The sequence below is a fragment of the Rhinopithecus bieti genome, unplaced genomic scaffold, assembly GCF_001698545.2.
Source record: "Rhinopithecus bieti isolate Rb0 unplaced genomic scaffold, ASM169854v2 scaffold_33446, whole genome shotgun sequence".
Taxonomy (NCBI): domain Eukaryota; kingdom Metazoa; phylum Chordata; class Mammalia; order Primates; family Cercopithecidae; genus Rhinopithecus; species Rhinopithecus bieti.
The window spans coordinates 826,314-838,744 of record NW_016814242.1 but is presented as its reverse complement, the minus strand read 5'-3'; the positions used below and the strand labels follow the sequence as shown (position 1 = coordinate 838,744).

At 41.8% G+C, this 12,431-nt stretch overlaps 1 long non-coding RNA gene across 1 annotated transcript in view; it reads right to left on the bottom strand.

The window, feature by feature from the left end:
* Positions 1-265: 265 nt before the first annotated feature.
* The window catches only part of LOC108514029 (uncharacterized), a 116,636-nt gene continuing 104,470 nt past the window's right edge, over positions 266-12,431 (bottom strand). The window contains exon 4 of the long non-coding RNA XR_001881085.1: positions 266-416. This is a non-coding gene — a long non-coding RNA (uncharacterized LOC108514029). The remainder of the gene's footprint in view (positions 417-12,431) is intronic.

The window sequence follows — 12,431 nt, the reverse complement described above, 5'->3', positions numbered from 1 at the left end:
AAGTGGAGTGTGCGGGTGTGCAATGAGGCTGCTCTTTGCATCCAGCAATCCAGTGCAGCTTAGAACCATGAGTCTGCGAGAATTTGCAGAAACCATGAGGACAGGCTTAGGCCTCTCCCAGGCTGTGGAGACCCCTGGTGACATCTGTGTGGTGTTACCATTGCTACAATAACAAAGAAGCACAACACATTAGGAGCATTTCATTCCAATGGTTACACTTCCAAAGAACGGGCTTACACTTAGAATCTTGATCCATCTTTGTTCTATCCTGGGCCATTCCCTGGCGAACACGGCATGGCTGGCAGACGGACATGGTAGAGTTGGGAGCCTCGTTTTCATTTTCAGTCTAGTACAATTCAGGTGGGGAGAGGATGGGAGCATCTGTTTCTGGGTCTCCAGCAGGAAAGAGGACAGGGCTTCCACACAGTCAGGGGAAGAAAAAGAGAGAGATTTCAAAGAGAAACAGAACTAACGATGTCCCCGGCAGGTTAGTTTCATGCTGCACCTGTTCTACTGGTTTCCTCACTTCTGCCTCAGTGACATTTTGCATATTTTACTCACAGTGTCTTGCTTTCATTAGGTTGTTTTTTGGCAGTTCTCCTAACCGAATTAGGTATCTGCCTAAGCCAGGGGAGTGACACATTTTTCTGGCCAAAGTAACAGTCCCAAGATCATGAGCATGCCCAGCACATCCGAGTCCAGTGCTCACAGTGGACACCACTTATGCAGCTCTGCCAGGAAGGCACTGAACTTTCATCTTTGCCTCATGTGTATAGTCTATTCGACTTCATTTGGAGCTCATCATCCACAGTATTGCCTTGCAAATTATGTATCCTTTGGGTTATTGTAGTAAACTTGTAAGCAGATGGGGTTTTAGATTTTCCATCCTGCCTCAAAGAAAAATGAACAAGGAGTGCAAGACACCTAAAATCCCTCATCCATCACCGCCTCCTGCCAGGTGATCTGCTTCAGCTATCCATGCTGTACACATCTCTTGCACTTCTCTCTTTATTCTGCTACAAGGGAGAGATGTAATCAATAGCGCCTCTGATGTCAGCAACACCCAGATGTTGGGCCTGCTCCTCTTCTTGCTGTCTAGGCCACATGTTCTGGGCTCTCCCGGTTTTCTTTACAGAGCTCCAACACTGACATTTATTTATAAACCATAGCCCTGGATTCCCTTTGGTTTTCACCTCACGTCCCTAATCTGGGCCTCACCTTCAAAGCTTCCTAGCACTCTTCTCTGACAGACCCAAATTCCCTTATTTCCATCAGGGTCTGTCTATACCAGAGCACTAATTAACTTCTGGCTCTCCAAGTTACAGAGCTCATTTGCTGACTCACAAGAGACAACAAAAGGAAGTCCTTCATTAGCATTCCTGAGCTGCTTGTTAGCCACTGGGAGAATCATACCATGCAAGCTGTCAAATGCACCCAACTACAGGAAGGAAAAATGACACTGCTTGGATTAATGACTCCATGCATTGGGCATCTCCTAAGAGCCCAGCACTATGGGAGGAGAGGTATCAAATCCGTGTGAGGCAAACCCCTGTCACCAAGGAGATGAGAGCAAGACTCACAAGCATGAAACAAATAAAATATAGTATAGAAAAAGAATAGAAGACATCAAGATCAAGTTAGGTTTATTCCCAAAAGGAAGGCTATTTCAACATTTTGAAAATCTGTCAATGTTAATGTTAATGCTAACTTAAAAGAAAAATATTTAAACCAATATAATCAGTGTAACAAATGAGAGAAATCTTCTGATGATATTTAACAACAATTCATGATTTAAAAGGAAAAAAATAACTTTTTAGCCAACAAGTAGTAGAAGGAAACTTTCTTCATTCCATGAAGGATGGCTACCAAAACTCCTACAGCAAACATTACATTTAATGGTAAATTCTTGAAAGGTTTTCCTCTGAGGTTAGGAGCAAAATCAGAATGATCATTATCCTTACTTTCCAATTACTGGGTAAATTGGATCACCACATGGAAAAAAAAAATGACCCCTATCTCACACCATACACAAAAACCAATTCCAAGTAGATTAAATCTAAATATGAAAAACAAAATAAATCTTCTAAACAATAACATAGGAGAATTAATCACAATGGTAGGCAAAGATTTCTTAAACAGAATACAAATAGCACTAACCATAAAGAAAAAATTGATAAATTGATCTACATTAAAATTAGAAACTGCTGTGTTTCAAAGCACATCATTGGTAGAAAACAAAGACATTATATGTAACCGGGAAAAAATGAGCCTATCCAGACTATACAAATAACTTTTGCAAATCAATTAAGCAGACAACTCAATTTTAAAACACGGCAAAAGACTTGAATAGGCATTTTAGAAAGGAGATATTCAAACGGCCAATAAACATATAAAAGTTGCTTACACTCATTAGAGATCAAGGAAATGCATATTACATAAAACTACAATACGATGCCACTATACTTCTCCCAGAATGATTACAATTTTAGGAGCTGACTATACAAAGTTTTGGTGAAAATGTGGGTCACCTGAACCTCTCTTGATTGCTGGTAAGGCTGTCAGTCAGTATAACCATTTTAAGAAAGTGGCAGTGCATTAGTCCATTCTCACATTGCTATAAAGATACTACCCAAGACTGGGTAATTTATAAATGAAAGAAGTTTAATGGACTCACAGTTCCACATGGCTGAAAAACCTGCTCAGACAGAATCTACTGAAGTTGAGGGTACACACACTCTAAACCAGCAATTCTGCTGCCCAATAGAAATGCCCAATCTGCCCAATAGAAATGCCTACATATGCGCACCAAAAAATACATACAAGAATGTTCATAGAAGCACTGTTCATAATGGCCCCAAAACGAAATCAACCCAAATGTTAATCAACCAAAGAATGGATAAATATGTTTTGTATATGCACAATGAAATATTACACAGCAGAAATTAATAAACTTCTACATATAAAGGTATGGATGAATCTTACAAACATGAAGTTGAACAAAAGAACGCAGGCTTAAAAGAACCTATAGTATATGATTCCATTTATATAAGATTAAAATATAGGCAAAATGAATCTGTGGTATTACAAGTGAGTTTTCCAGATTGCTGGCCCTCTTCTATTTTAGATATGAGTAGTCATTACCTGGATTTGTTCACTAGGTGATATTTATCAAGGTGAAGTGGTATACAAATGTAGGAGGCCACCAGAGTGGTCTACTCCAGCAAGGATGGGTATCTTATCACTGACATTGATTAGAATATCCAATGTATGATGGTAATAAAAGCTGCTTTTCTCCTGTTTCTAGATTCTCTACAGACAATTAACCCCTTTATTACCTGAAGCTGGGGTGGATTACTGCTTCCTTCACCCCCCAATACTACTTGTCAAACTATACGCTTAAGAGTTGTACAATTTCTGTATGCATGCCACACTTTGATAAAAAGATTTATTTTTAAATGTTAATGGTAATATTTAAAAGAACATCAATTAAGAGAATACAACTGATCACTTCTAAACCAGAAAACATTACTATAAAAGATAAACCCAAGTTCATTTCATGACAGTGGTTAACATTGAGAAGGAAGGAAAATGGGACTTCAACTTTATCTGTATGTGTGACTGTGTGTGTGTGTGTGTGTGTGTGTGTGTGTGTGTGTGTGTGTGTGTCTGAGAAAGAGAGAGAGAGAGAAGTGAAAAAGCTTGATCCAAGGGCCACCTATATCAAAGTCATTTCTTTGGGAGGGATAATGAAGGCAAGCACTACATCATCAATATGGCCACAGAGGAAAGGTTTCATTCAGAAACACACAAGAAAAGAGTTAGCCAAAAATGTCTGTGATGTCCATGGTGCTCCTTCTCTGGCTCCAGCAAGGGAATGTGGTAGGAAGGAGAGACTAGTAGTGCCTGCTACTCTTATCCAGCAGGGTCTGAGCTCATGTGTCAGACAAAGAGACCTTGGGACCTGGACCTGTGGCAGGTGCTTCTAGAAATCCTCCAGACATTAGTGGAGTGATTGGGGCTGAAATCAGGACAGCCCAAGAAGGAGGGTCAGCCTTAGTGGAAACCACTGAGGTGAAGTGGGGCATCAGGGTTGCTGCCAACCTCCTGTAATGTTCTCTTGAGCTTTGGGGACCCAAGAGCTCAGGGCCTAGCAAAAGGAGTCACCTCTGGACAAGCAAGCAGAGGCCCACTTAACCACACAGGGTAAGTTAGTAAGAGTCATGCCCATCCTTATGGCACTTTGCAGTTCTCAAAAAGTGCATCCCAATATAACCTTTTGTTTTATTTCCTGGGTCACCTTGTAGAGTTGGCAAATACTATGTTTTTCCTCTTCTCTCATAAAAGTAATAAATGCTTATCATAAAATTTAGAAAATGAAGGGAAGAAAGTACCTACAGATATCATACTTCACATTTTTAATAGTATTTCATATTCTATGGGCTAGGTTTGTTTGTTTTTTCCTCTTTATTAATACGATTAGATTTGTTTTTTCCTCTTTACTAATATGATTGGTAAAGAGGAAAAAACAACACATCTAGCTCAAAATCATATTTTTAATCATACTAAATATATAAATATACATAGCCAGGTTTACTATATGCATTTTAAAGATAAGTAATTTGAGACTCAAAGAAGTTAAATAACTTGTCCAAAGACACAGCCTGCTGAATGAGAAAGCTGGTCTAGAATAAAAACATTCTGGAACTCTATTCTCCCTTTGGATGAATTTGAGAAACAAGTAAAATCTCACTTCTTTGTCATCCTCCCACCTCAAGCAAGTCATTTCCTTTTTTATCTGCCCTCCCTGGCAGAAAAGGAAGAGAAAACACGAAATCTCAACCAGCTAAAAAGCCATGAAAGCTGCCACTGGGGAGCTGGGATCAAGGGCAGCTGCGAATGGGGGCTGAGGGGCATCACAGTGGGCTGCCCACGCTTTACTCTTGTTTTGAACAGCGTATTAGTCAGGGGCCTGCCAGAAAACAGATGGTCCCCACTAACGTAGGTAAGAGAAGCAAGTTTAATGAAGGGACTGTTTTTACAAATGTGTGAAAAGAGCTAAGAAAACTCACCAAAAAATGATAAAGCATCCTGAGTCTAAAAGCAGTGGTACTGGAACTTGCACAATGCTGGGGCCATGGGAGAAGAGCTCAGTCTCCCCAAACCACCACCAGGAAGGACGGAGTTAGAAATATACTCCCCAACTTTTCTCTACTCCAGGTTCTGAACTTGCCATAATCTCTCAGGAACTGAAGTCAACCAGAAGCCAGAGAGCAAAGAACTGGATAAAGCCCTGGGGTCAGCCCCCTAGAACATGGCAAGAGGGGCCAAGAGAGGAGACCCAGGGCGAGTTTTCCTGTTTCCTCCTCGTACAGGGACCCAAACAGGGGCTGTTCCTGAGTTAGAATGATACAACAGAATTCAGAAGCACTAAGTGGGTCTGCAGCAGGGACAGGCAACCTCGTGAAGCCTGCAGGCCCAATTTCACTCGAGGCCTGTTGTTATAAAGTTTTATTTGAACACGGCCACACCCATTTGTGTATTATCTATGAGGCAGCTGTCACGCATACCGCAACGTCCAAGTTGAGTGGCTGTGAAAGAGACTCTATGGTCTGCCTAAATATTTAGAGCCTAAAATATTTACTAGCTGACCCTTCATAGTGACAAGAATCACATTCATTTAACATTCCATCCTACCAGTATGTATGAAATGCTTATTATATGCCAGATACTGTTTTCAGAAACTGGGGATATAGCAGTGATCAAAATGAACAAAAATTCCTGCCCTTGTGGAACTTGTGGGAGAGATAGATACTAAACAAAATAAATAAGAAAATTCTATAGAATCTAAAAACTGATGAATGCTTTGAAAAAATAGAGGTGAATAAGGGGACAGGATACGCCAGGGAGTGGGGGGCTTTATCTTAATCTTCTCACTGAACTCTAATGTAATGCAATGAGGCAATACTCTCCCTACTTCTTCATGAAAAGGAAAATGAGACTCACAAACTAGCTCAAGACCAAAATCAATGATTTTGCTGGGATTGGAAGCCACATCTGTCTGCTCCAAAACCCTTGTTTGTACCAGCACAACTATGCTGCCTCCTGAAAATGAGGATGTGGGCTCAGAAAAGTAAAACGACTTTCGATAAGTTTTCTCTTTTGATAATAACCAGGGTTAGTAATCTTCATCCTCCTAAGGGTGACCTGCACAAGCTCACACTGAGTTATGAGCCAAGCAAGACTTAGAACCCAGACTCTCTGAAGCCAAACCCACACATTTAATCCACAGTCATCAGACCAACTTTTTAGCAGGAAATGTTTTGAAGAGTTGATTGGAATTGAGAAGGTTAAGCCAAATGTGAAACAGACTCATAGAAAACAAAGTAGCACTTCTTACACTTTAAATTGGTTTGCTTAGGGATGCAATTAACAAGCAAACATAGACTGGCAATGCTACTAAACACATACTTCCCCAAAGACAGGAGTGGGGATGCTAACAACATCATTGCTGTTAGCCTGCCCAGGTCAGACTTTCCCCAAACATCTGTAATCAATTGTTCTCCCCTCTCCAAAGGCCAGATTACAATCACCTTGCTACATAGATGTTGGTTTGGGTTGTGGAGAAGAGGAATGAATATCAAGGGATGTATTACACCAAAATAAATTTTTCTCTCTCAAATGTCCCTCCCAAGATGGCAGCAGCTCCTGCTCTCAGACGATGTGGTCTAGGGAGCTCTAAGTAGGAAGCCCAGGGTCATAAAGAGCCTGTCATTGATTCTCCCTCCAGTTAATGGAGTCCCTAGGCTATAGGAGCTATTAAATTTCAATGCCAAGTATTAGTGGCTTTTGCTGGTTATAGTGATTCAACAGCCCCCAGTGAGGGTGAATCACAGGAAGAGCTGGAAAGCTGAATGTGGCCCTGGAGCCCAGGCAGTCTTGTTCATGGATATCACCTGGCATTCACACTGGCCAAGCAGCTGGGCCCTTGGAGCAAATACCACCAGCACCATCCCATCTGGCCACCATCATTCCAGCCATGGCTGTTTGGCCCTTGCCCTCAAAGCCAGGACACGTCAACACTGGGGCTGCTCTTTGAACAAATGAAGAAAAAGAAGACACCAGGACCATGCGTCACCATGAAATGTATGCCCTTCCAGGCCCTCCATGGGTATTCTTTTTTTTTTTTTTTTTGAGACGGAGTCTCGCTCTGTCGCTCTGTCACCCGGGCTGGAGTGCAGTGGCCGGATCTCAGCTCACTGCAAGCTCCGCCTCCCGGGTTTACGCCATTCTCCTGCCTCAGCCTCCCAAGTAGCTGGGACTACAGGCGCCCGCCACCTCACCCGGCTAGATTTTGTATTTTTTAGTAGAGACGGGGTTTCACCATGTTAGCCAGGATGGTCTCGATCTCCTGACCTCGTGATCCGCCCGTCTCGGCCTCCCAAAGTGCTGGGATTACAGGCTTGAGCCACCGTGCCCAGCCCCTCCATGGGTATTCTAATCCAAGGAGGAGAGACAAAAACATAAATGAGAAAGCTGAATGATGAAAGAGCGGAATTAGAGATTAAGCAGCAAAGGAAGTAGCATAAATAGTCTTTGGGTAATCGGGTTCATAGAGAATGGGAGGGAAGAGAATGAGATTTTTAAAATATGGCTTATCTTGCCAGGGAAGAGGTGGTTTCTTAAATGAGCTGCACCCATCCAGAGGGCAGTCACCCTCACTTGGCACTTGTAATGGTGATCTTCCTAATACACTTCTTAAAGACGCTATCCCACCTTCATAAAGACTTCCCCATCCCCAGGCCAAGGTGGATGACTGATCCCAGGTGCCTCAATTTCTTCCTTGCTGGACAGCAATATGAAATGACAATGAGAGACCAAGTCAGCCAGGAGGAGCCACACTGGGGATTTTAGATTCAGAGGCTATACGGTGTGAAGGCCTCAGGGCTGTGGGGGAATAAATGTAGGGATGGATATGCAGAAGAGCAGAGAAAATGGCCAGCGTAGCCCAGGCAGAGGGAAGGAGTAGGCTGGTAGCATTAGGTTCCCCAGAGCCATTAGAAGCTCCCCAAGGATGCCTGCTTGTTCCAGTGAGTTTCTCTTCCTTGAAACTGAACTGCTCTGGACGAAAGGTTTTTGTTCTCTGCTGTCTTTTGTAAAGTTTTACACATGAGGGGAAAAGACTGGCTTCTTTTTAGAAAAAAAAAAAAAAAGACATGCAATAGCTGCAGAACTGCTGTCGGGGTGGGTGGATCTGAGTTCATCATCAGGTTCTGCTTCTCAGTATGACCTTGGGCAAGTCATAGCTGTTCTCTCTGACCTGTTTCCTCATCAATAAAAGGATCAGTGGTCCCTAGCCTGAAGTTCATGAACTCATCCTTGAGCCTGCAGGTAATAATAAGGTTTCATAGTATCACATATCACCAAACTCCTTATAGAAAGTCTGCATTTTTCCACCCAAAGCATGCACGGGCTACCCTGTCCTTCCTGCACACAGCTCTACACAGCTTTCACACACACCAGCTCTGCTCACTTGGCTGCTGCCCTCATCAGACTGTGTGAGCTGCTTGAAGGGAAGGGCTGCATCAAATGCACACTGTATGAGTAATTAAAATGCTCTGCTAGATAATTCTCTAGGAAAGAGGGAGCTGTTAAAACTATTGCATCTCACAGTTGGAAGTGACCTCAGGAAGTGGCCCTAGGGATCTAAGACACTTATATTCAGTGAACACATATACTGGTGGTATTTGTTCATTTCCACCTTTCCTTCCGTCATTTGTCAAATGAAAGGCATGGTTGTTAGGCCGGGCATGGTGGCTCATGCCTGTAATCCCAGCACTTTGGAAGGTCGAGGCGGGCGGATCACTTGAAGTCACAAGTTCGAGACTAGCCTGGCCAACATGGTGAAACTCCGTCTCTACTAAAAATACAAAAATTAGCTGGGCGCGGTGGTGGGCACCTGTAATCCCAGCTACTCGGAAGGCTGAGGTGGGAGAATCGCTCAAACCCAGGAGGCAGAGGTGCAGTGAACAGAGATCGTGCCACTGCACTCCAGCCTGGGTGACAAAGTGAGACTCTGTCTCAAAAAAAAAAAAAAAAGAAAAGCATGGTTGTGTTTTAGCTTTGTGTTTTAGTTTTCTATTGTTATGTAACAAATTGCCAGTAACTTAGCAGCTTAACACAAGATTTACAGTTCTAAAGGTCAAAAGTCCCAGCTGACATGGCTGAGTTTTCTACGCAGGATATCACAAGGCTGAAATCCAGGTATCACCCAGAGAAAACTCTTAGCTTTTAAAAGGGTTTGTGTGATTAGGTTAGGCCCACCAGATAATCTCCCTGTCTTCAGGTGAACTGATTGATTAGTAATGTTAATTATGTCTGCAAAATCCTTTTTGCCAAGTAAGATAACATGATCTACAGGAGTAAGGTGAAGGTCATGAAGGCCATCTTAGAATTCCAGTTCACACTCTCTATTATGGTTATCATTATTACAATATTTTTTTCTTCCTCTCTCTCCATTCTTACTATATCAGGGTGAGGATACCAGCCTCCCTTACTTCATTTGGAGTAACGTTACTCCTTATGGAGTAAAGTCAGCATGTTTTAAGAATTGGTGAAGTGATTTGTTAATAAATATACAATAGTACTAGAAAGTCAAGGAGAGAAGAAATAATATCTCTGAATTTTATGAAAAATAGGCTTCTACCCTCCCACTGAATCCAGGAACAACAATGACAACAATGAGAAACACTCTCACTATAAAGATTTTAGAATCTACTTGTCAAAGTATTTTTCTAGGACTCTCTTAGTAAAGAGGCCCCAAGGTCAAATCTGTTTTTTTAATGCTACATCATATATCTTCACCCCTGCCTCCACTATCCCATGGTAATTTATAAAGCACAATAATATATTAAAACATAAGAGAAACTCTGCTGTTAACAAAGATACTTGGCCACAAATCCCTCTTACCCTTTTATTTATTTTTTAATCTGCTTATACCTTTCACAACCAGATCATTAGCCTCATGAAAGCATATATCTTCTTTGACTCCCTGCTATAACCCCAATGCCTAAAATAGAGCTGGGTACATAGCAGCAGTTCAATAAATGGCTATTAGAAAACAAATGGACTGGTGTTTTAGCATATGCACCTTAGGAACTGCCGATCTAGAATCACACAGATGAGCTAGTCCAGACCACAAAGGCTGGTATGGTTCAAAGCTGGGAGTGAATAGTGGCTTGAACACCACTGATGTTTTTCTCCACTGAGACTGACTTCCAAACTAGTAAATCGAAAAGTGTAGAATGACTCACATAACCAAGAGCATAAGTGAATTAGTGCAGCTCCCAAAGTTCAGGGGTCCCACAGTGGGCCTGCCCAGGTTTCCCCACAGTCATGGAGGCAAACTCAACCTTGCACTTAGCAAAATCACATTTACCCACAGGCTGTAAACACCTCCTTATCCACACGTGCCAACCAGGATTCCTAAAAGAACAGCATTTAAGGCTTATTCCTTTGGGTGAAGAAATGGACCTCTGTAATCAAGACTTTTAAAGTGCAAACACTTTAGACACAATATATTAAGCTGCTATCAGTTAACTCAATCGTGGGATTTTAAAAACATTTTTCTTCTAAGACTTCGATGAATTAAGAGGATAACGGGCGGTAGTGGTCCTGAAGAACAGTGGTTTGCAAATTTTATGGTTCCTAAACACAACCTTAAGCTTGATAAGAAAGCAAGCCACACCCCAGAGATTCAGCAAGTCTAGAGTACTACCCAGGAATTATTTTACCAGCCCTCTCAGGAAAGACTCTGCAGTCAGAATTCATCTTGGCCAAACCCCCTTCCACTAAAGAGTGACCAAGAACACTTTCTGAGTCCAGCTGAAGTGCCTACCAAGGCCCCTCGACCCGGGCCCAAGCATCAGTGCTTTGTACTTGCCCAATACAAATTTATTAGGCAACTTCAAATTATATACTGCCCCTTTCCTCACATAATAATTTTCAGAATCATGAAAAGTGAAGGGTTTTAGTCTAAATGTACTTTAACATTGAGCTTGGGATAGTGATACCAAAACAATAATATATCCATGTTTTCATTTTTTATTGATATTATGATGGTTTGATGATTTAAAAATAAACCAATTTACTTTTCTGTCCCTTGTATTTTCATCAAAAAATTTTCAGGTCATCAGAACAGTTTTGGTGGATAAGGTTTATTATGAGTTTTGACAATAAAACTGGATCTTTAAAAAAGTATGAATCAGAGAGGGTCAGTGCCATAACAGCACTGCTCTTCTATCTTGTCTGTGTGCCTGCTTTCCCTCATGGATTGTTTTCTGGCTTTCAAATAATGTCAAAAGTAAACAGACTGCTAAATTCATCACACAGGCAATGAATTTTTTTCATCACTATTTCTTACTTTTAAAAACTAGAGGCCGAACGCAGTGGCTCATGCCTGTAATCCCAACACTGGGAGGCTGAGGTGGGCAGATCACTTGAGGCCAGGAGTTCGAGACTAGCCTGACCAACATGGTGAAACCCTATCTCTATTAAAAATACAAAAATTAGCTGGCATGGTGGCACACGCCTATAGTCCCAGCTACTGGGGAGGCTGAGGCAGAAGAATCACTTGAAACCTGGAGGCGAAGGTTGCAGTGAGCAGAGATCGCACCAATGCACTCCAGCCTGTATGACAGAGTGAGACTCTGTCTCAAAGAAAAGAAAAAAACAACAACAACAACTAAAGATTGGTTTGTGTAGTGATTGAGTGGTACCCTTCCTCCTCCGCAAGAAAAAATGTGTCTACATTCTAACCTCTTAATGTGATCTTACTTGGAAAAAGGGTGTTTGCAGATGTAATTCAGTTAAGGATTGCTAAATGAGATCGTCCTGGATTATCTGGGTCTACCCTAAGTCCAATTACACACGTCCAGAGGGAGAAACACGGGGAGAAGGGCAGAAGAGGAAAAGTCCTACAAAGATGGAGGCAGAGACTGAAGTCAAAGCAGCCACAGTTCAAGGAGTGCCCAGAGCCAGCAGAAGCTGGGAGGGGCAAGGATTACGCTCAAGAGCCTTTAGAGAGAGCGGGGCCCAGCTGATACCTTGATTTCAGAGGTTTGGGCCCCAGCCCTGTGAGAGACTGAATTTCTGTTGTTTTAGGCCACCAGGTTTGTGGCAATTTGTTATGGAAGTCAGAGGAAACGAATACAGTCAGCTTTCTTTTACGTCCTTTTTATGACATTGTCTTTGTTGAAAATTCTCAGAAATATAAATATTCATTGAAGAAAATTTAGAAAATAAAAAAGCAAATAAAAAATTTTTAAATTTCCATTTTCTACCACTCAATCATTTTAACATCTTCCATATTCTTTTATTGTTGCTCTATAGGTCAATATAGGCATAGAAAAATATGATTGGCATAATATAAATTA